The sequence below is a fragment of the Gymnogyps californianus genome, chromosome Z (genome assembly GCF_018139145.2).
Source record: "Gymnogyps californianus isolate 813 chromosome Z, ASM1813914v2, whole genome shotgun sequence".
Taxonomy (NCBI): domain Eukaryota; kingdom Metazoa; phylum Chordata; class Aves; order Accipitriformes; family Cathartidae; genus Gymnogyps; species Gymnogyps californianus.
The window spans coordinates 9,788,310-9,808,381 of NC_059500.1; the positions used below are offsets into that span (position 1 = coordinate 9,788,310).

Here is a 20,072-nt window from a genome sequence, read left to right on the forward strand (position 1 = left end):
TCCTGCCTAAGAAGCCATGTTAGGAAGCTCAAAAGCAAAGGCACAGTTTGCACAGAAAATGCCCTGGATATGGCAGAAGCACAAATCTCACTTTCAGAGATTTGCGGAGAGTTGTTCACTACGGGAAACTGGTGCCCAAAAAGGTTTTCTCTGACTGTCTTTTCCTGGTCATCAAATATATAGCTTAAGGGAAATTTAAATGACGGTACAATGGAACATTCCGTTTGCCTGGAATTCATCGATTTGACAATAAACTGAGACACACTGGAAGTAAGACTTGAGTTGGCAATGGTCAAAATAGTACAATCTGCAGAAGAACCTGTAAGAAATACACTCTTTGGACTCATGGATCGGGGCTTCAGGGCCAGCTACAATAGGCAACGTGGAAGTCTCAAAGGTGTTTATAAGAGAGTTTAGCACAAACCAGAGAAGACTTTTTTTTGGAAAAAAAGGTGGATTTAAAAGGATTCTTGGATTTGCAAAGTTATGCCAAGCTTTGGGAAAGAGTTAATGCCTGGCTTTAACATCCCGCTTTCTGCATTTCCAAAGTGTGGCACGTGTATCACACCAGCTACCTCCAGCTAGCACAGGGAGAGATACTGGTGCTCCTTTTTGGGATACTCAGAACCAATGCTGACACCTGTGATAGCTGAAACCTCGCCATAGGTACCACATTAAAAAATCTGTGAAAACCTTTATTTTACCACACAGTAACGTTTTGGCCTACCATTTTACCCAAACCTGGAATTAACCTCTTCCCAAATTTGCTTTGCTTTCCTGCAAATAATATAAAAAATAGTAATAATATCAATAATATCAAATAGTATCATTCAAATAATATACCTCAAACACCCAAATCTAAGTTCAGTATCTCTTTTGCACTGTAGTAACAGGGATGCCATGCAGCTCTATCTGCATTAAAATGCGGACACCAGAAATTTACTATGCGGCTTCTCTGCCTCATTTCCAAAAATAGTAATTCCTAACACACTGAGTGAGAAATGAAGAGTGTATGCCTTAATAAATCGGGAGTCCAGGATATCTACCTGATCACTGACCTATGAATACTCCTTAGCAAAAAATGGTAAGCGTTAGGAAAAGCATGCAAAAAATTGTAGGCTACTGGTATTTCTGCACCTTGATAAACAACGCCAAAAATGTGCAGTCATAGATAGATCAATGGGAAGTGAAAAAAGATACAAATGCTAAGTGTTTGAGCTGTCTCACTCATGTGCAGAGCATAACAGGAAGAAAATCAGGAAAAATGATGAAAATTTGAGTATGACTTAGCCTAAAAGCAAAGGGAAGCATATCAAACATAAACCCCAGTTACAGCTGTATGAACAAAAAATAAGGACCTAATATTACAGGTTTGAGAAGGTTAGCAAATACTGCTTCAAACAATCCAGGAGAGATTTGTCTTCAGTTTCTGGGCCTTTCTCTGAAGCGTGATCGAGGGAAAGGTACCAGTAGGGCTGAACTCCTGGGGCAAAACTTTAGCTGCTGTAATTTATAAGCTGCCCAGTTGTTTAGTTAGTTATAACATACTGTTACGCTCCGCTCAGAAACCAGCAAATACCAGGCAGAGATACAATCTAAATGCTCTGTAAAAGGACCCATACAATGCTGCCTCAGGTAGGGATACAAAGATTTCCGTGTCCATCACAGGAGCTGGCTGCTTTTGCAACTTTTCTACAGAAGTGCCACAAACGTTTGAAGAGACCGACAGCACTGAGGTCCATTAATTCTTCTCTTTGCACTTTCACCCCTGCAGTGCTTGGAGCTTTTAACACAACTAGCCACCACTGCTACAGATACCTCTGTCGATGTACTCGTGCACCCTCAGGTGCAAACATACAAGGCTGTTACTGCAGGACTCCGCCAAAATCTGCACTTTGCACGCCCTTTCCTATAAAGGGTTTCTTTCCCTCTACTCCACCCATACTTCTAGCTCCATTTTCTTGTATCTCCAAACCTTCATAGATGTTTGCCTACTCAGATGATTCCTGCAATCGCACCCTCCTCTCCTGCCCTAAGTTCACTCGCCCATATCCCTTCTGTTAAGACACCTTCGTGACTCACCACTTTCTTCTTGCTCTTGGAGAATATTGCACAACTCCAGACTAGTGAGAGAATACACCCCAAAAGGCATGTCTTTTTCTTCCTCCTCTGTGGGTGGGGATAAAGAAGGAACCACTGAAGTCAGCCAGCTGCTCTCCTTTGGCAGCGGCGATGACAGTGATGATGAGAGATCAACAAGAACAACGCAAGGTCAGTCTTAAAGCGGGGGAAAACGGGCAGTGGAGTTATGCAGCCAGGAACAAATCTGTGACTGCATGAAGTATATGTGTGGTGATCTTTTATAGCTTACATAGACTGCAGCCTGTGAGTAGGACAGCTGGAGCAGGGCGATAGCAGACGCAACTCCGTCAGCGATGTTTGTTTGAACTTGGCAGTATATGGTTACAACTGTGTACCCATACAACATCTCAACCCCAACTCCAACCCAGAAACAACCAACCACCTCGCTCTCCTTCTGCAGCTGTCAAAACCACAACGTAATTATCCCTTGTCCTACGGCCTACTAAGTGGCTAGGTGCCTTCACCCAGCAAGGAAGCAAGCCCTGGTTAGCTTCTCTGTTGCCATAAGCAATACTAAAATTACTTACGCTGGGTTGACAATGCACTTACAGACCCGCCTTGGCTCAATGGTATCCTTAGTGCTACTGTGAATCTGAGATCCTTGCTGCTCATAGAGTTAGGTTTAATTTTCTCTTACAGTGGGACATATCAGAGGAAGATAAACAGCTCTGCAAGCAAGTCCCCTTGCCTTGCTCTCAGTCTTGGCATCTGCTGCCCTGGAAACCACCCTTCTAATCTGCTCTGCAGCTGCTAAAGTACTGTGGCATTTTCTTGTTGTTTGTCTGCAGAAATAAATATTTGCATCTAAAAGTACTTTATAAATACATTTATGAGGGAGCTGTTTGTCTGCTATGGAATTATAGCATGATCCCATTTGCTGATTGACAAATTGTGCAGAGTCAATAAAAATGGACTTTATGAATGTGAACTGCAGAGCAAACCAAATAATGTTGGTCTAAACGGCTTGAGATTCCAGCTCTGGTATTGTTAGCGTGGTCGGATCACCTTTTTCAGAAGTCATTCGTGAGGTCAGTCTTTTGATTTCAAAGGACCTGGTTTTCCAGAGGCTGGTGTTTTATTCTTTAACTAAAAGAAAAAGAAATCAGTCCCTTTACACTGCTTCGTGCTCTGAACCAAAATCTCCAATCGCATCTAAAAGTCTTTGCTTTAGTCTGCCTAGGAGGACGGGAATATTCATATTCATGTCATCATCCTGTTTCCTGAGTAAACTAATCAACACTGAATGGAAGAAGCATATGCTTAGTATCAACAAGGGCATGAAATTTTTGTTCCACTGTAGCCATGTTAACTCTAACTCAGAGGGACTACTCAGAAATTTCAGACGGTGCCTATTTTCCGGTAGCTTGCTGGGTCCAAGCTAAGTGCCAAACATTCAAAACCTGTCCCTATTCAGTCTAGCCTGTGGCAGCAAATTAATTATGAAGGCAGAAGGCAAATGTGTAAGACAATGTCCATTCAGCAAATCAGAATCATCCAATCGACAACAGAAGGGCAGTTCTGCCGTAAGGGTGATGACATGTACGAAAAAGCCGAGACGAGTGATTTTCTACCTGTGGTTGGAAAACAATGAACAAATACTACATGAAAATAGCATCTGCGCTTTTTCTTGCCTGCCTTTCAATCACAAGCCATTATCCTTACAGATCAGATGTATTAATGAGACTTTCTGTTTTTTCCATGACTGCTTGGGGATCGTACATTTTAGCCTCATGTCTGTTCTTTGAAGTACGTGCCATTCCCCTTTCTGAGCAGAGATTATCTTACAGCCGGGAAGCCGAGCGGTGCTTGCAGACAAGACCCATCACAAAACAACTGGCCCAGGAAGACCCACCGGGCTTGGCCCAGTCAGGGATAATTGCTTTTCTTCCAGCTGGGGTGAACAACTAAACGATGGGGGGAAGATCATCCAGTCCTCCTGGGAGCCCTGTTTCATAGCCAGAGCATCTTCATTTATTTCTTAGCTTCTCTTCTGTATATCCTTACTACGGTATGAAGCCTTCTGATTCTGGAAATTTTGTCTTGCAGTACCATAAGCATTTCCATTCTATCTTAAGGCTCCTCAGCATAAGCTAAGGTGGTTTTTTTTTTCTTCAAGACCTTAATATAGAGTTCGCATAATATATTTTTCTGTATTAGCTGGGAAAAGAGCTAAAAGCAAAACAAAGCGTGTCCTTCCCTATGGCCTCAGAGAAGCTGTGCTGCCCCGTGCAGTCAGTTCTCTGATGGAGCATCAGCAACGACACGGGCCCTTCTGGAGTCCATCAAAGCTCCCTGCTTGCCTGTTTAGATTATCTTCCTTACACAGCAATTAGAATACAGGGAAGAGCCTTGGCTGTCCATCTGACCAAAGTGCAGCTGGGGTCCAGCCCCAGGAAGTGGTCCTGGGCTCTCAGGTCCTGCACATCGTCCCTGAGGAGCTGACCGTGAGCTTAACAAGCTCTGGTCTCTCTAACGCAGCAGTCCCACTGTGGGATGCTGAAGATCTGCTCCAAGACTAAGGACTCCTGCGATTCTGTAGTCACCTGCACAATGTTGAAGAGCCCCTGGGACTCTGAGCTGGCCAGCAAGGTGTGGGTCTGGACTTGCTCTGTAAGAGGATAGTGAGGGCCGTTTATACATCTCCTTTTCTGCAGAAATGAAGTCAACTCTTGCTCAATTTTGCAGCCAGTGCGGCTCAGGAGAGCAAAGTTGATAACCCGATGCTGGCCGAAGTCAAAAGCAAACTCTTTCTCACAAGAGGAAAACGGTTGCATGGGAGGAGTTCTGCCACAAGGTGTTTTAAAGTTTAAATCTTCTTCAGATATACTCTTAGGAAGCAGTTAAGGCAAAACCATTGGCTTAGAAACAAGCCCTAGATTTCAAAACATGCCAGGAAGTACTTACTGATTGCGTAACATAGAGACAGAGGCTTATCCTGAAGGGCATGAGCAGCTTCATACCATAGCATATTATGTTCTCAAAGAGTAAGGAAAACATTTCAAATGGCCCATACCGAGGAGCAGCAGAAATTCTGGTTTAGCTGGGGAGCCTGCAGACCTTTCTGAGCAAAGGACATAATGGTCTTTTTTTGTAATTTCTGTTTTGTTTGAACAGCTGATAAGGAGTGGATACTTGCAATTTACAGGTAGCAGAGCTGTTTTGAGGTCTTGGGGGCATTTTTAGGCCCGAGGGAAAGAAACATCTCTCTGCAAACTTCCAGTATTACATGCATCACAGAGCTACAGAAAAAGATTTCTTTCCTCCTCAGGCCAGCACAAATAGCCTCATTTTGCACACTGTTCTCATTTAAAGCTGCCTTACAACAGGGGGAACATCCAGTCTGCACTACGTACCCGTCTGCAAGTCTGTGCATTCCTTAGTAACTGAATCAGGACTGTTCAGTTTGGGGCAGCTCTGCGGGCCAACAGCGTTCAAAAACTGTGCATAATTCTCAGGTGGAAATCGTGACAAAATAGGTCTGTTCACTAAATGAGGGCTCTCTACAGAAGAAATTGGTACTTGTGCCAGGTCCTTGTAGAGTTATTGCAAACTGCAGCATGTATCCTGCTTCCAGCCCCTAGAGATCAAAACATAAAGTAACCCATGTGATTCGAAACTCTCCCAGTCCTGCTAGGCATTACAGACTACTACGGACTAGTACGGACTACGGACTTACTATCAGAAGTCCTCTTAGCTCACCCCAAAGGATTAGGGCCTGTTGGTGATGGAGGTTCTGTAACTGGTTATGATAGCTACACTATCTGAGGAGCTTCCAGTTCTTTGCTACTAGCTCTGGTAGCTCTTAGCTACTAGCTCTGAGTGAGGGCTAGATTCACACGAGGATTTAGGTGCTGCCAGGAAGTGCCCATTTCTAACCAAGAGAGCCTACCTGGAGCATCCTTTTAGAGAGGGCTGGTATGACCAATTATTTCTCAAAATAAAGCACAACGTAGTAGCTGTACCCCCACCTTTCCAACCTTATACTCTAGCTTGGATGTTAGGGGTACTCCAAGATGTGAAGAAACCCAGGGCCAGCCTCCTGGTTTTCCTTAATGGATCTGGAGCCTGTCTTCCGCCTTGCAATTCATGAACCCGGCTGCCCTTGAGGGCAGACAGGTTATAGGCACGCTGGGCTAGAGGCACAAAGTGTTTAGATGAAGGCACGCGAAGCTGATGGCAAAGCAGGGAATTGAACTAAACATACCGGTTGGATTACTCTTACCTTCCCACACCTCAAGTTGCTTTCACTGTCATTTCAATGTTTACTGATACCTTTCAAAGCAGTCTGTAGTACTGATAATCTAAGACTTGTACTCAGCAGCTGCTGCTGAGAACAGCCTGTGCGCTAAGGCACGTGTCCACGGCACACCTCACCAACTGACAAATGTAGATGCTGTCACGTTAGTGTTTAATTATACAACTCTTCCCCATCTCCATCTGCACAACTGAGGAGGGCTGAGACCAAAGGTGATGAGGAAGGGAAAACAGTAACTTGGCAGGGGAAGACCTATGAAAATCTTGCAAGCTGCTGCAGCACAAAGTACTACAACCAGGGTACGATGAGGCATTAAGCAGTAAGATGTGGCAGGCGGAGTATTAGGCGGAATAACATCTCCTCTTCGAATGGCAGAGAACAGAGGAAAACAACCCCTGTGTATGAACAGAGCGGTAAAAGGGAAAGGTGAAGAGTAATACCGAAAACCCCAACGTACAGTAGATGAGAAATGTAAGGAATGCGGGGATATCCACAGGGTTGTGCTGTGGAAAAGGGCTTAGGGTGAGATGAAGGATGCAAGACTTAGAGCTTTCCTCCTTTGGTGAAAGTGGAGCTCCTGCTGCCTGATCTCTGCTCTGCGCCAGGCTGAGGCACCGTAACAATTACACTCTCTGTCTGCATGCTTCATTCCTTATTTTTTTGGAGGAAAAAATCCCAGAGCTCTGATGAGCTTTATGATTTATCGTGTCAGTCAGGGCTCCAACAGAAACCCACTGTCAGCACTTTCAAAGATGAAGCAAAACTTTCTAAAATCAAGAAGCTTGCATAAATCAAAAGTTTTGAAGCTCTACATCTGAAAGCTCTCTACTTTCCCTTTGAGTTGTGAGGGTTAATGCTTTTAACAGCAATCTGGGATGAACAAGGAAAGTGGAGATTCATATGTAATCACCTTGCTTCAGGAGCCTGGGATTTAAGATGCGCAACATAAGACAATATTAAACTTTCATGAAACGTGTTCATTAAAATGACTGAGTTCCTTTTTTAAATAACTAGCTCCTTCACCATCTAATGTCTTCACAAGGCTCTTCAGGTTCTGATGTCTTTGTAAACTTTGACAATCTCTTCCCCTCCGTTCCACCCCTGTATTTGTGGGAATCTATATGCTCCTTCTCAAATAACTGAATATTCCTCAATCCCTATAAATATTAACCAACCGACTTTGTAGAGTAGGAGATGAAGTGTTTACCATTCACATCAAAGTTAGTCAATTCATGACCCATTTCGGTTGAATCCCTCTTGGGGGTGTAGGGGAAGGAACAACAGGATGAGGTAGGAACAGTCCTCTGTGAGTGCCTTGTGAGCACACGTTCATGGCAAACCTTTCTTGCCCGCACAAATGTATTTGCATATCCATAAGTAATAAGAATTAAGACATGGGCTTTGTCTGAGCTCTTCTTGACATTCGATTTTCCTTTAACAGGTGGATCCTGGTTTGCATACCACGTTCAGCGTTAGCTGAATCCCCAAATCACTTCACCAAAATAGCTTAGTAACTGCTTTTGGGGTCCCTTCAACTCCAGATCTTTTAACAGAAATAAATTATCAAAGATAAATCCTCTTTCCTGAGTCTGTGTATTTCAGCGACAGCAAGTTAAATGTTCAGTAGTGATTCCCATGTGTTGGTGGCTCTGAGAGTTGCCTGGGGCAGGGGAATGTGTCTGCTACGGGCATAGCGTGACATGGAGCAAGTTCCTGCATCTCTTTGTGTTCAGGGTTTTGCCCCCATGCTTGTAGGATGGGAATAATACTGATAACTGTAATAAATGTTGAGACCCGGAAGGGCAAATGTTCAAGAAAGAACCAAGTGTTTATTGCAGAAAGAGCAATCTTACAAATTTATCAGTCACTTCACAGTTCAAGCAAGTAAATAGGTGGCCAAAATGGGCAAAACAGGATAAAACCCAGACGGGTGACTTCACTGACTTCAAAAGCATGCTATGGGGTTTTTTTCAGCCTTTAACAACATACCTTACAGTCTGCAGCTGCTTTTATCATTCAACTCACGTGCACAGTGCGAACAAATGACATATTAACAATTCTGCTTTCTCCAGAGCATCTTTCTGTACTCAGCAATTCCAAAGAGTATTTGGGGTACCTAGACTTAAAACTACTCCAAGGGATTACAAAACTCTCACTTTTCAAATAGTCCCAGCTTAAGAGTTTACAAAGAAAAGAAAGCCTTCGCTGTGATTCAGATTCCATTGCTGTTTAGACAGGTGTTAACTAAGATCATCTGCTGGTAGGCAGAAACAAACATTGATCCCACCAACCTGAGTGACATCTTTTTTCCCTTAAAACCACTGAAATTCCAATCCTCCAACACCTGATTTTGTGAAGCACAATTTAATTCCTTGCATTTTTAACAAATTCTAAATCTGAATCTTGCAAATAACTCTATTTTGTGGGGGGTGTCAACACATGCTCTCAGACATTGTGGGCTGTTTGTCTGGAGTGCTGGTTTTAGGCACATACCCCCAAAAATACAGGGCAAATTCTGGTTTGTTCATCTCTTCCTGTACAGTAATTAGGAATTTGCTGTTACCCATATGGAGATAGTATCTTCTCTCTTGTTAATAGGAAGGTGCCAGAAAATTTAAGGAAACTAAAAAAACCACATTGGAGGCATATAAACTCCTCACATGTGCTAAGGAAAGAGCTTTCTAAGTTACTGCTGAAGCGTACTACAAGCCTACACCCACTCAGCTTGAGCTTGCCTGCCAGTACGCTTTATTATGCAGGTGGAATTTGCTATCCTACAGCTACAAGATGACTTCCCCAAACTCGGCTGTATCACACCCTATCAGCAGCCTTGTGTGTGTGTATGTGTATAGGTATGCGTATAGAGGGGTTTTTGCTAGAAAGCATCCATCTGACGCTGAAAAGCAGGGAGCTGGTTCCCCGCTCCTTGAAGAGTGAATAATTGGGATTATTCCCTGCGTCGCAGGGTGCGTTGCTCGTTGTATTCACACCCCTCTTGCCAGGTTGCTTTGTTCCCTTTCCCCATGAATCTTCTCCATGGTGAAGTCTTCTTCCGTGTCACTGGCAGCCAGAAGATTTTCATACCTGTAGTAGCAATGTAACATGTTAGAAATTGGTCTATTCCCTCTCCGTGGGCTTCCACTTGTACTTTATGCTTGAATCCTTTGTCCTCAGATAAGAAACTGGGCTTTGCATTTAGCCTACCGAGTGGTTGATGAGAAATAGCAGCTCCCATCATACCTCCCTGTGGCCAAGAGTCCACCTTCAGGAGGTGTGGGTATAGCGTTGTTTCTGAAACCGGTCTTCCCTGAACCTGAAGTGGAATACTGTTATCTTACACAGGCGAAACAGATGGTGCATTTTCCTGCGACTAATTAGCTACGCAGTGCCTCGTCTGCAACGAGTGAGAGGAAATCCCGGATGCCTCTCCGCTACTTGCTCTTCCCCCAGGTCTTCTGCCTGTGCAGCACACCGCCGCAGACCGTAGGGGTCGAGAGCTTGCTGGTCGGACAGTGTCCAGCACAAAGCGGTCCTGACCTATGTCAGGACTTTGGCAGTTGCAGAGACGACTCAGAATTAGTCATGAGAGGCTTGCTTGGGCTGCTGCTCGACTCAGGCGTATTTGGCACGCACAGCTGAGATGGGAAGCCTCTCAGGCTGACTGCCGTGAAGACGGGCTTACGGCACCTCTGCAGTCCGGCCAGCGCCTGGTGTGGAGTTTCACATCAGGGCAGGGATGGTGCCTCCTTCCTGGCCCCTCAGGAAGTTCTTGGATGTGATGGTGGCCTACGGAGGCCCCCTCAGATCTTAGAGAAACTGAGTTTTCAGTCTGTGATCTAAGGAAGCTGTGTAAATCTAGATTTTAAGAGACAGTAGTACTACAGCAGCATGCCCTGCTCTTGAGACTACGACGACCGACATAAATAAGTGCACTGAATTTCCATCCAGAAACATCTGACACCGTAACAATTGGTATGGTTAAGTCTCTGGCTAGCGATGAGGGGTGGGTCATGTCATTTCAAGATAGCAGGAGAAAATAAACCATAGTGAAAAGGAATCTCCCAAGACTGAATTCACTGGCAGCTCTGTAGCCGTCAGCCCCAGCTTTCCAGAGCGACGCCTGACTGACAAATTCCCTAACTGCCGCCTGACCTGCCATCAGCGGGCACCTGCCTAGCTTTAGGTGCTTTGCAGAGTTGTGGCCTAAATTGGTTGCATTCTTATGCACTAAACTCTGACATGACTTCATCTGAAACCTTGTAGGTATTCATATTGGTGTGGAAAAAAGTCAGATGGCAACGTCAAAGAGGTGTTTATGAATTAGAGGAATAAAGCAAAAGGTGCTGATTCTTTCTTCTTGTTGAGGAAATTGTCTCATGAAATTAACAGCAAGCAAATGCACGCTAAATATAGCAAACACTTTGGTTGTCACTGTGAGCATCCTGCTACAACATGGGATGGGATAACATGTGATTGTACGACGTTGGTAGCCATGTCTCTCCTGGTGGAGACATGAAGTGTCACTGTGATCCCCTGCACGAAGGGGAAACTGCTTCCAACCTCTACGCTGTGCTACGCAAGCTCAGCTCTTAAAGGCTGACGGTGACACAGATTGTTCTGGATTTCCGGATTGGATCTACCCAAACACTCAGGCAAGCAAACAGCTTTGAATGTGGCCTGCAATAGGCTTCAATGGAGTGACTCACGCTGTAAGAAGAGTCAGAACGTGAGATGTCTTATTGGGACTTCCTCTGGAAAGAGGAGAAACTGCTGCCAGGAGCTACAAAAATCAGTAAAAACCAGCTATGTGAGTCCATGTGGGAAGGACACACGTGGTTGTGGTGAATGTCGTTACACTCATTCTGCCGTGAAGATGTACAGACTGCTGAATTACTGCAATCTAGTCTTCCAACTCCAATATTAGACGAAGGAGCTGACAGATATCCGTGCCCCCCACTGAATTATCATTGGTCGAAAACTAAAACTTGGTGCTTTCAGCAGTAAAAAAGGAATCTTTCTTCTATAGTACATACCCTTACCTCTTCCTTCTGCCTGCTGTAGAGAGCTGCACATAGAGAGCAGCACCTTGCCCACAGGGTTTCACTAACAAACGTGGGCAGGTATTCTCCCAGCAAGTTGGGCAACCAGTTTCAGTGCACTTTGGGTACCAGCTACACTCTGATTCAAAACACAGGTGTGTACCGAACTCTAAGAAGGAGGTCCATGTCTATTTAACTCACCAGGCTAGGTATGCTTTTTCTGGGAAATGAATGCCTACTGAAAACTGCTGAACCGGGCATCTCTCAAAATCCCAGTCCAGATGTACGGCGCTAAAACAAGATACTTTGCTTGTTCTGAAGGCAACACATACTGTGGAGAGGTTGCATTTGTTTGGTTTTTGTGGGGTGGGGTCACGTCCCCTGAGATGCAGGATGCAGTTTCTACACGTTTACTATTGAGCAAGTGCTTCTGGTAAAAGATGATTCTTGTTTACACTTCTCAGTTTGTTTTCTCTTCTGTTTGCTTGTTTTGTTCGCAAATGTTCCTCCTATTAATATGTCTTCTGGAGCTGCCTGGCCTACTTCAGGCTAAAAATAGCCCTTGTTGCTACTGCTGTAGCTCCACGCAAGCCGCACAACACCCACACGAGGAAAGAAAACCTCATGCCCTGCTGAGCTTCCCTGAAATGACAAGCAGGTCAGAAATCCACATGACCAAAAAGCAGGAGGAAAAACAAATCCTGCCTTCCTGCTCTGCTTCTACTAGGCTTGCTGATGGTGCAAAGTGGGGAAGCAGCAGAAAGGCGCGTTAGTGTTCTGGTTTCCCTCTGCCTCCTCCGCATCCGCCAAGGACAGTAGCTGCCACTTCTCTTACGGAGAGACGTGAAAGAAACAGTGCAACTGCAGGGATGTGAAGCTGCAAAGAACACATCTGCCTGCTAGTTTCCAAGCAGTCGTTCTTCAAATTAACTTCGCTTGATTGATCTGTTGGGTAAATAGCAGTCTCTGGCTATGATCAGACCAATGCTGCCCGTGCTGTTGCACTGCTTAAACGAGCAGGAAAACCTCTCTCCCGCAACTGAGAGCTCTTCAGCGGACTGTGCCTGTGCTCCTGATGTCTTACAAAGGAAAGGGCTCTGGATACACAAATGTTTTCCTCCGCATTGCAGCAGACAAAACTTAACACTTCTCAGCCCTAAGGGCATGACTGTACACTGCTTGCCCGCTTGTGCCCCTCAGTCCCTGTGGCCCGTGATGCATGCTGGTGAGACGCAAACGGTCTGGGCTTTCTGGCGATCTCGGGCGAGTCACCTCACTGCCGTGTGGCACTGTGCTCCCCGCCTGTGAAACGGGGGGTAATGAAGTCCCCAGAAACGCTTCTGCAGCTCCCTTGGCAACTGAGGAATGAAACTCCATTGCTCCGCAGATACCGATTTTGTTTCCATGATTTACTCTAGCTTGTGGATGTCGGGTTTTTTCCGTTTTACAGTCAAGGCATATTGGCAAGAGCACTTCACACACTTGCGGGAAGCCAGGACTCTGCGCTCATTTGCAGTAGAATAACTCCCGGGTCACCTTTTCTTTGCCCTGCCAGCTAGGAATTTGGCTTGCATACAGTTGGGGCGGCACCGTTCTCACGTAGGATAACACATCTGTGACTTGGAGGCAAATCTGAGCCTAATGCAGAGTAAGCACAAGCTGCTCTCTTGCTGTTCTCACCGAGCCTCGTAAGCAATAGCTTGTTGAGGACAGGTTATGCTGGGTCCCAGGAGTTCAGAGTGGCCCGGCAGCTCCTGCCCAGCAAGAGCTGCTCCGGTGGATGGGGCAATGGACGACTTTTGAGCACGGGCCCGCAACACCGTGTGGCACTCTTGGTCAGCCGTCCTGCCCGGCGCCCTGCGCGCGCACGATGAGACAGGGGAGAAGGAGGCACGCCGGCGATGCCAAGGCCGGGACCGGGGCCTGGATCCCACCCTGCTGCCATTGCCATGCCCTGTGCTCCAGGCTGCGAGGGTCCTCTAACCCAGAGCATCCCCGGGGTTTGGGGGCAGCAACGCTGTTACGGGTCACCCAGATCTCCTCCCTCTGTGTGTTCGCTTTGCCCGCCGGGTTCGTTCTCCTCGCCGCTCCCTTTTTTGGGGGGCGTGCAGTCCAGCCTGTGGGGGTGCTGGGTGAAGCCACTGGAGCTGCGTGCTCACCGCAGCGGGGGCCGGGGGAGGAACAGCAAGAGGGGGCTGCCGGACCGCGTCCAGCCTCTGCCTGGCAATTGCCGAACTCCAGGGAGAAATGTCGCCGGGCTGGGGGGGTCGTGGCGCTCCCCGCCCCCGCGGCGTGCGGGAGCGGGGAAAGCCCCGGGCACCGGTGGCTCCGGCACAAAGGAGGGCGCCGGGGCCGGGCGGGGGGAGCCGCGGCGGTGCCCGGGGGACCCCGCTCCCTCCCTCCCCTCCCCTCCCCTCCCTCCCCTCCGCTCCCCTCCCTCCCCTCCGCTCCCCTCCCCCCCTCCCCTCCCCTCCGCTCCCCTCCCCTCCCCGGCCGGCCCCTGTCCCCTCCCTCCGCTCCGCAGCCGGGCGGGGGCGGAAAGCCGGGGCCGGCGCCCGGGGAGGCAGAGGAGGAGAGGCGGGCGATGGGGAAGGAGCGGCGGCGGCTCTCCTCCGGGCACCGTTAGGGAGAAGCGGGGGGCGGGAGGGGGTGAACAAGCAGAGGAAGGCGGAGGGAGGGCGTCCCCGGCCCCCGCCCCTCTCCGCCGCGCCGAGGAGGGAGGAGAGGAGGGAGGGCGGCCCACGCTGCCCGGCCGGCGGGCGCTGCCCGCCCGCCCGCATGGAGACCGCCGCCCGTAGCGGGGCTGCCGCGCCGCGCCGCACCGCGGGGTGAGGCGGGCTGGGCGGGTGCGGGGGGTCCGCTGCGGGGGCTGCCCGTGCGGCCCCGCGGGGTGCGGGGGGCCGGGGTGGGCGGCGAGGGCGGGTGGGAGCCCGGTGCCGGAGGTGCCTCCGGCCCGGCCGTGCGGCCCCGTGTGCCGGGGGGGCTCGGGGAGGCGGCAGGAGCCCGACACGGCCCTGGGGGCGTCCGGGCTGCGGGAGCCGGGGCGCCGCGGCGGCGTTCCTGCTTCCCGCCGCCGTTCTGCGAGCCGAAGCGGGCTGGGACGCGGGAGCTTGCGGGGTTGTCCTTCAGCATCGCTGGGATGCCCTGGAAGCAGCGCGGGGGCAGCGCCCGGGGTGCCGGCACCAGCCAGGGGCCGTGCGGGGCCGGTGCGGGCTCGCCGGTCGCCGCGTGGCGAGCGGAGGACGCGGGGTGGCCCGCCGGGGCGAGCAGCGCCGCGGCGAGCGCGGTTCGCCTGCGGAGGGGCACTCTTCCCACGAGCGGGTGCCGGGCTGGCCCTTGCCCTGGCGTGGGGCTGCGGACGCGCCCCTTCCACGCGGGAGCCTCCCCCTGAAAGGGGGGTCCCTCACCGCCGCCTCTGCTCCCGACCTCGGCGGAGCTGTGCGGGCTGGCAGCCGGCCGCTGTCTGGGCCGGGGTGCCTGGGGGAGCAACCCCCTTCCCCTCGCCCCAGCTCGCTGCCGGGGCAGCCCGTGGTACCGTCCCACCGTGTCCGTGGTGAAAACGCGTGGGTTGTCTGCGCCCCGAGAGTGGGGACAGGGCGGGGATTCCCGCCAGCAGCCCACGGAGAGGCGGTTGCCAGCGAAGGCGGACACCATGTTCCTGGTCCTCTCTTCCCCGGCTGCGCGCTTCTCTCCCGGCCTCTCGCAGTGCGGCGGAGTTGGGTGGTAGTTGGGGAGCAGACTGCGTGCTGCAGCAGGGCGGGATGGATACGCAGAGTGGGTCGACAGCTGCTAGGGCAAGGCAAGCAAGAAACGTGAGGGTAGCTCTGGCCTTGCCGCTGCCCGTACCGGTCGGCTGAGTGCTGTTCGTCTCAGCGGTGCAAGTCAGGACCAGCTTTCTCTGCAGGCCCGCGTGTGCCGTGGGAGTAGCACCGCTGGCAGATGCTGAGGGACACACCTGAAGGCACGTATCGTCTCTGAGCAATGGAAACACGGCATTTTGCTTGTCTGCATGCTTTAGAAATGGTGTGTCAGTGCTGTATGACATCTTGTCAGTTTTTCCCTTGAAAGCGTGGCTGAAGCCTTTGATCCACAGCGCCTTTCTGAATTTGCTAAGCCAGATAAATCACTCATCGAATACTGCGAGCCCTGCCCTGATAGAGAATGTGTCCTCCAGGTTTATAGCCTCTCTCTGTGTTAGCCTCCCTCTTTCTTTTTTCCCTTCTCTTCACACGTGTAATTAAATAGCTCATTTCCTCTGCAACACATCCCAGGAAACGTGGTTGGCTGAGTTGGTTTTTTGGTGTGTTTTGTTTGTTTGTTTGGTGGGGGTTTTTTTGTTTGTTTGCTTTTGTTTGTGTGTGTGTGTGTGTTTGTTTGTTTGTTTGCTTTTTCAGGGTTAGGAATGTTTTGGAACAGGAGGTCAGAAGAAGGGCAATACAAAAAGTAAAGGAGCTTCATGTAGACCGCTTAAAGAAGTTGACCGTGATGGAAAAGAAGGGGGTATCCCATGTAACAAGAGATCCGATCAACAGTCATCTGGCAGAGGACCAAAGGGATGTCTTCTGTTCTAAAAATAGCGAAGAAGTCATACTGTTCACGTGGGAAGAGCAGGCTGCCCTTCACCCGCCCCCTTCAGCACCATCAGAACTGGGTAGCTAAGTGAATCACAAAAGCCTTTACTGTTTTCCTCCCAAGTACCTGTACCACCCCTCCTTGGCCGAGCGTGACAGCCCAGGTGTGGCCAGGATCAATAACTCTGGCTCTCGGAGGTTTCCCTCCGTCTGCTTGGAGACTGGAAATAGGCGTTTGTTTTCTTTTTCACAAACGTTAGTCCCACAGCTAAATCCCAGGATCTTCCAGGACCTCAAGGATGGGTTGGCCATCGCTGTATCCTGCCACAGGTAACAGTGCTCCCTCCAGCCAGGACTGCCCCAGCTGCGGTCCCCAGCACTGGACTTAGCCAGCCCCTTTCTGAGGGAGGCAGGAGAAGCAGGTGCCTCCTGTGCAGCCTGCCAAAACGGGGCTGGCTCTGCAGGGCTAAAAACGGGTGCTGGTTTTCAGTCAGCAACGGCAAGCGTGAATTCACTCACAAAGTTTCTCTCTTATTTGAGAGATGCTGTGCTGTTAGGATACCGCTCAGAATAACATTCGATCAGAATCTCACCCTCAAATGTCAATACATTAGGCTGGAGCTACAAGAGCGCGGGTAACCACTCGTACCGCAAACGTACAATAGAAGTTAATTCTCTGTTGAGCGCTGCGAGTGACATAGTCTGTAACATTTCCTTAAGTCAGTGACCATGACCTTGGGATGCATACCAGTTAAAAATAAGGTTTACAAATGCTTGGAAATGCTAAGTGTTTCCCATTACGTGGTTCATTCAAAGCACTTAACGACTTTTCAAGTCCATGTCAGTAGTTATATGAGACCAAAAAATCCTCATGGAGTCATCTGGGAAAACGCAGAAGAAAAAAGCACATCTGTCTTGTTTTAGCTTCCAACCTTGGATCTGGATTTTCTAATTCTTCTTTTTCAGGGAAGGAAGGGGAAAAAAAGAAAGAAGAGTTTCTGCAGAAGCATACATCTCCTTCAGAACAGAAGCGTGTGCCCACTTGTGCATACGCCTTTTTATCAGTGTCCAGGTATAAAAATGACAAGAGGTAAGAAAAAGATCTACGGCCATTTCTTTCTGCCTTCTGTGATCTGCTGTCTGGCTTGGACCGCGCTTTGCAGCCTTGGAAAAAGACCAAAGAGGTGCCAAAGGAAAAATATATGAAAAGGCAAGGTATTTTTATAGACTAGAACTCAACTCAGCATACCTTCGTGGCTTAACTCCAGCCAGATGTACGAACAGATACAAAGTGCAAGCTGTTTTGATCTTACCTCCTCCTTTTATTTTCCATCCATAAGAAACACTGTGTTTAAATTAGATCACTAGAGCCTGAGATTACCCTTCAGGGAATTTCACACAGAGAATCTCAAAGTGTGTGCATGTGGGGGGATGGTCCTCACTGACCATCCCGGGTAACGTGGAGAGGTCCTGTCACAACTTCTGTGGTGTGTTGGCCCGGGTTGAAGACCCCGAGAGGCGGTAGGGCAGACAGAGGAGAGGACTTTGCGTCCGTGGAGGGATCCTGCTCAGCTGAGCAACAGGAAACGTGATCAATGCGTAAAAAGGGACGCTTAACTTAAAGTTAGGCTCCTGATGCAGCACTCAGCACGACAGGGTTGGGGCAGCCCTGGGGCTCCCGGTGCTATTTCTGTGCAGAGCTGCTGACACTGCCAACATCCCGGCGAGGCCGCGGGCCCTGCTCAGCGCTGCCCCTCTACCAGTCGCACTGGTTTACCAAGGGTTATAGTTACGATAGCGTGTATGGGACAAGAAAAATCGTAATGTATGATGAGAAAGGTGTTTTTCTTCGTGAGGGTTATTCAGTGTGCCCAGGGGCACTCCCTGCCGTGGGTCTTCGCCCCTACGGGTGCGGAGCAGAATATTCCCTTTGCCAGGAGCTGGCCTTGTCCCCAACGCCGCTGGTGTCCAGCCCCCGCGCATCCCGGGGGGCGATGCCGGTCCCCTGCCGGCACGGAGCTCCAGGGCCAGGCGCCTTCATGTGCTGTGTCAGGCCGACCGTCCCCACAGACCTTGCGGGTCGGGGAGCCCCGCGGCCCTGGGCGTCCCGAACTCACAGCTGCTCCTAAAGGCCTTTATTGCGACTGGAACCGGGACTAAGAGTCTTTGGGCTGAGCTCTGCGCTCATGACACCCACCCAAATCTCGGTCCAAGGGGCTGGTCTGCCGGTGGAGCCAGCAGTAGAACCGTAAAGGCGAATTCTGATACGGTGTTATCGGTGCAGATAATAAGGGATTGCATTGTTGCAATTTTTGTCATTGCAGATTAAAGCAGGATGATTTCATGTAAGAAAACAGGAATTTGGAGAGGGATTCAGGTCATTGATTTTAGTCATTCAATGGTCATTCTTGACTCATTGAAACGAAAAGTTTTCGTAAGAAAGAGTCGACTTCAAGACACTTTCTATTTACAAATAGTAATCAGAATTTGAAATTGCTGAAGAATCTTGCTCAGACATTCTCAAGCGGAATACTTTTTTCCTTTAAAGGTGTGTTATAGGTACCGTGAAGTGGGTCTGAAACAAAAACCATAGAAAGGCTAACATTGCAGTGAAGTGTTCAGAATTAGTTTCCTCGTTTACGCTGGGGTAAGTCTACTTCACCGTATTTTCAGCTGACAAGTATTTCTTCATGTTTTAACTTCTAATGGTGATTTTGGATGGGAACGCTTTTGGATGCGAAAAAACTGTTCTTGCCAGAAAAGCTCTTTTTTGTCCTACTTCCATCATGCTCGTTCTATTTTCTCCCTGACTGGTCTTACTAGCTGTCAACCCTGTTGTTTGAAATGAAGATTACCTCACTGTACCCTGGAGCTTCCATTTTGATACAAAAATTATTTTCCTGAACTTTTATATCATTTTGCACTTGACAATACTCCAAGCATAAACTTCCCTTCCAGTATGAGGAATGGAAAACTGCCCCAAGGAGTATTACTCCTCTTGCGTCATGTTAGCGATATCTGCAGATAGCTGAGTTTATTTACTAGGTTCCTATGTATAAAAGACTGCATTCAATGGCTTTGTACAGGTGGATTCAGAGGAACTTGTAATTACCAGTTTCCTCAGCAGTGAGACGCGAGGAAATCCTAACAGCGTTGGAGTAAAGGACGAAATTATTGCAGACCGCAACTCCTTTACCAGGTATTCTCTCTCAGCATCCGATCGCTCACGCTACATGCAATTAAACTACCACCTACGACACAGCGCTACAGGGACAAAAAAATCCCGAGCCAAAACCCGACGACCTTACTAACTGCCAGTGATTCAAATTTGCTGTACATTTATGACACACATGTTCTGCCTCACATACTTGATTTTGCCACCCATTTTCGTGGGCTCTACGTGGTACGGTGGAAGAACGTTCTGTCCTTAATAAACTGATCTCTCTTCTGTTTTCACAGTGGTTTCTCAAGGACGAGGGAAGGGCATGTTCATCACACCACGGGCCTTGTGCTTCCCTCTGCTGTGCGACCAAGAGAAAAGCACGGGCGTGCAGAAACCGTTTCCCGAGATCCCGATCGTCTGAAACGGTACTGTGGGCCTCTCTGGAGTGTACGGCCCTAGCATCAACACTGTTTATAAGACAAATCTTATAAAAAGGTCCATTTTAGACGGATGAGACATTTTGTACTGAAAAAAAAAATTTTTGACTTTGTACAATTAAATAGTTCACAGCTTGGTATTTTTTGGAATATTTTGCCGTTGCCAGGACTTTTCTGCCTCTCCCGCTCCCCTTACCTGAAATGCAATGCTTATGAAATGCATAATTTTGCATTTCATCCTGGAAAAGTCTTTGCTCACCGTTTTTTCCAGCAAGCTTTGATGTTTATCTGGGAAATCCGAGCTGCGGGATGGAGCAGGGTGGTTCCCGTTCTCGTTTTTTCCACCGTGCAGCTGATGGTGACTGAGGCAGCGATGGTTTGGCAAAGGCGCCCGCCGTGAGCTGGAGGTATCTTGGGAAGGAATTAAGAGTATGGAAACAGTGACGCCCTGCAGCCTGGCAATAG

General features: G+C 48.9%; 1 long non-coding RNA gene across 1 annotated transcript; it reads left to right on the plus strand.

Moving 5' to 3' along the window:
• The first annotated feature begins 18,590 nt into the window (after positions 1-18,590).
• LOC127027079 (uncharacterized) lies at positions 18,591-19,706 on the plus strand. Its single transcript, XR_007767785.1, has 3 exons — positions 18,591-18,654; positions 19,094-19,206; positions 19,467-19,706. It is a non-coding gene; the product is annotated as an uncharacterized LOC127027079 (long non-coding RNA).
• Positions 19,707-20,072: the final 366 nt, after the last annotated feature.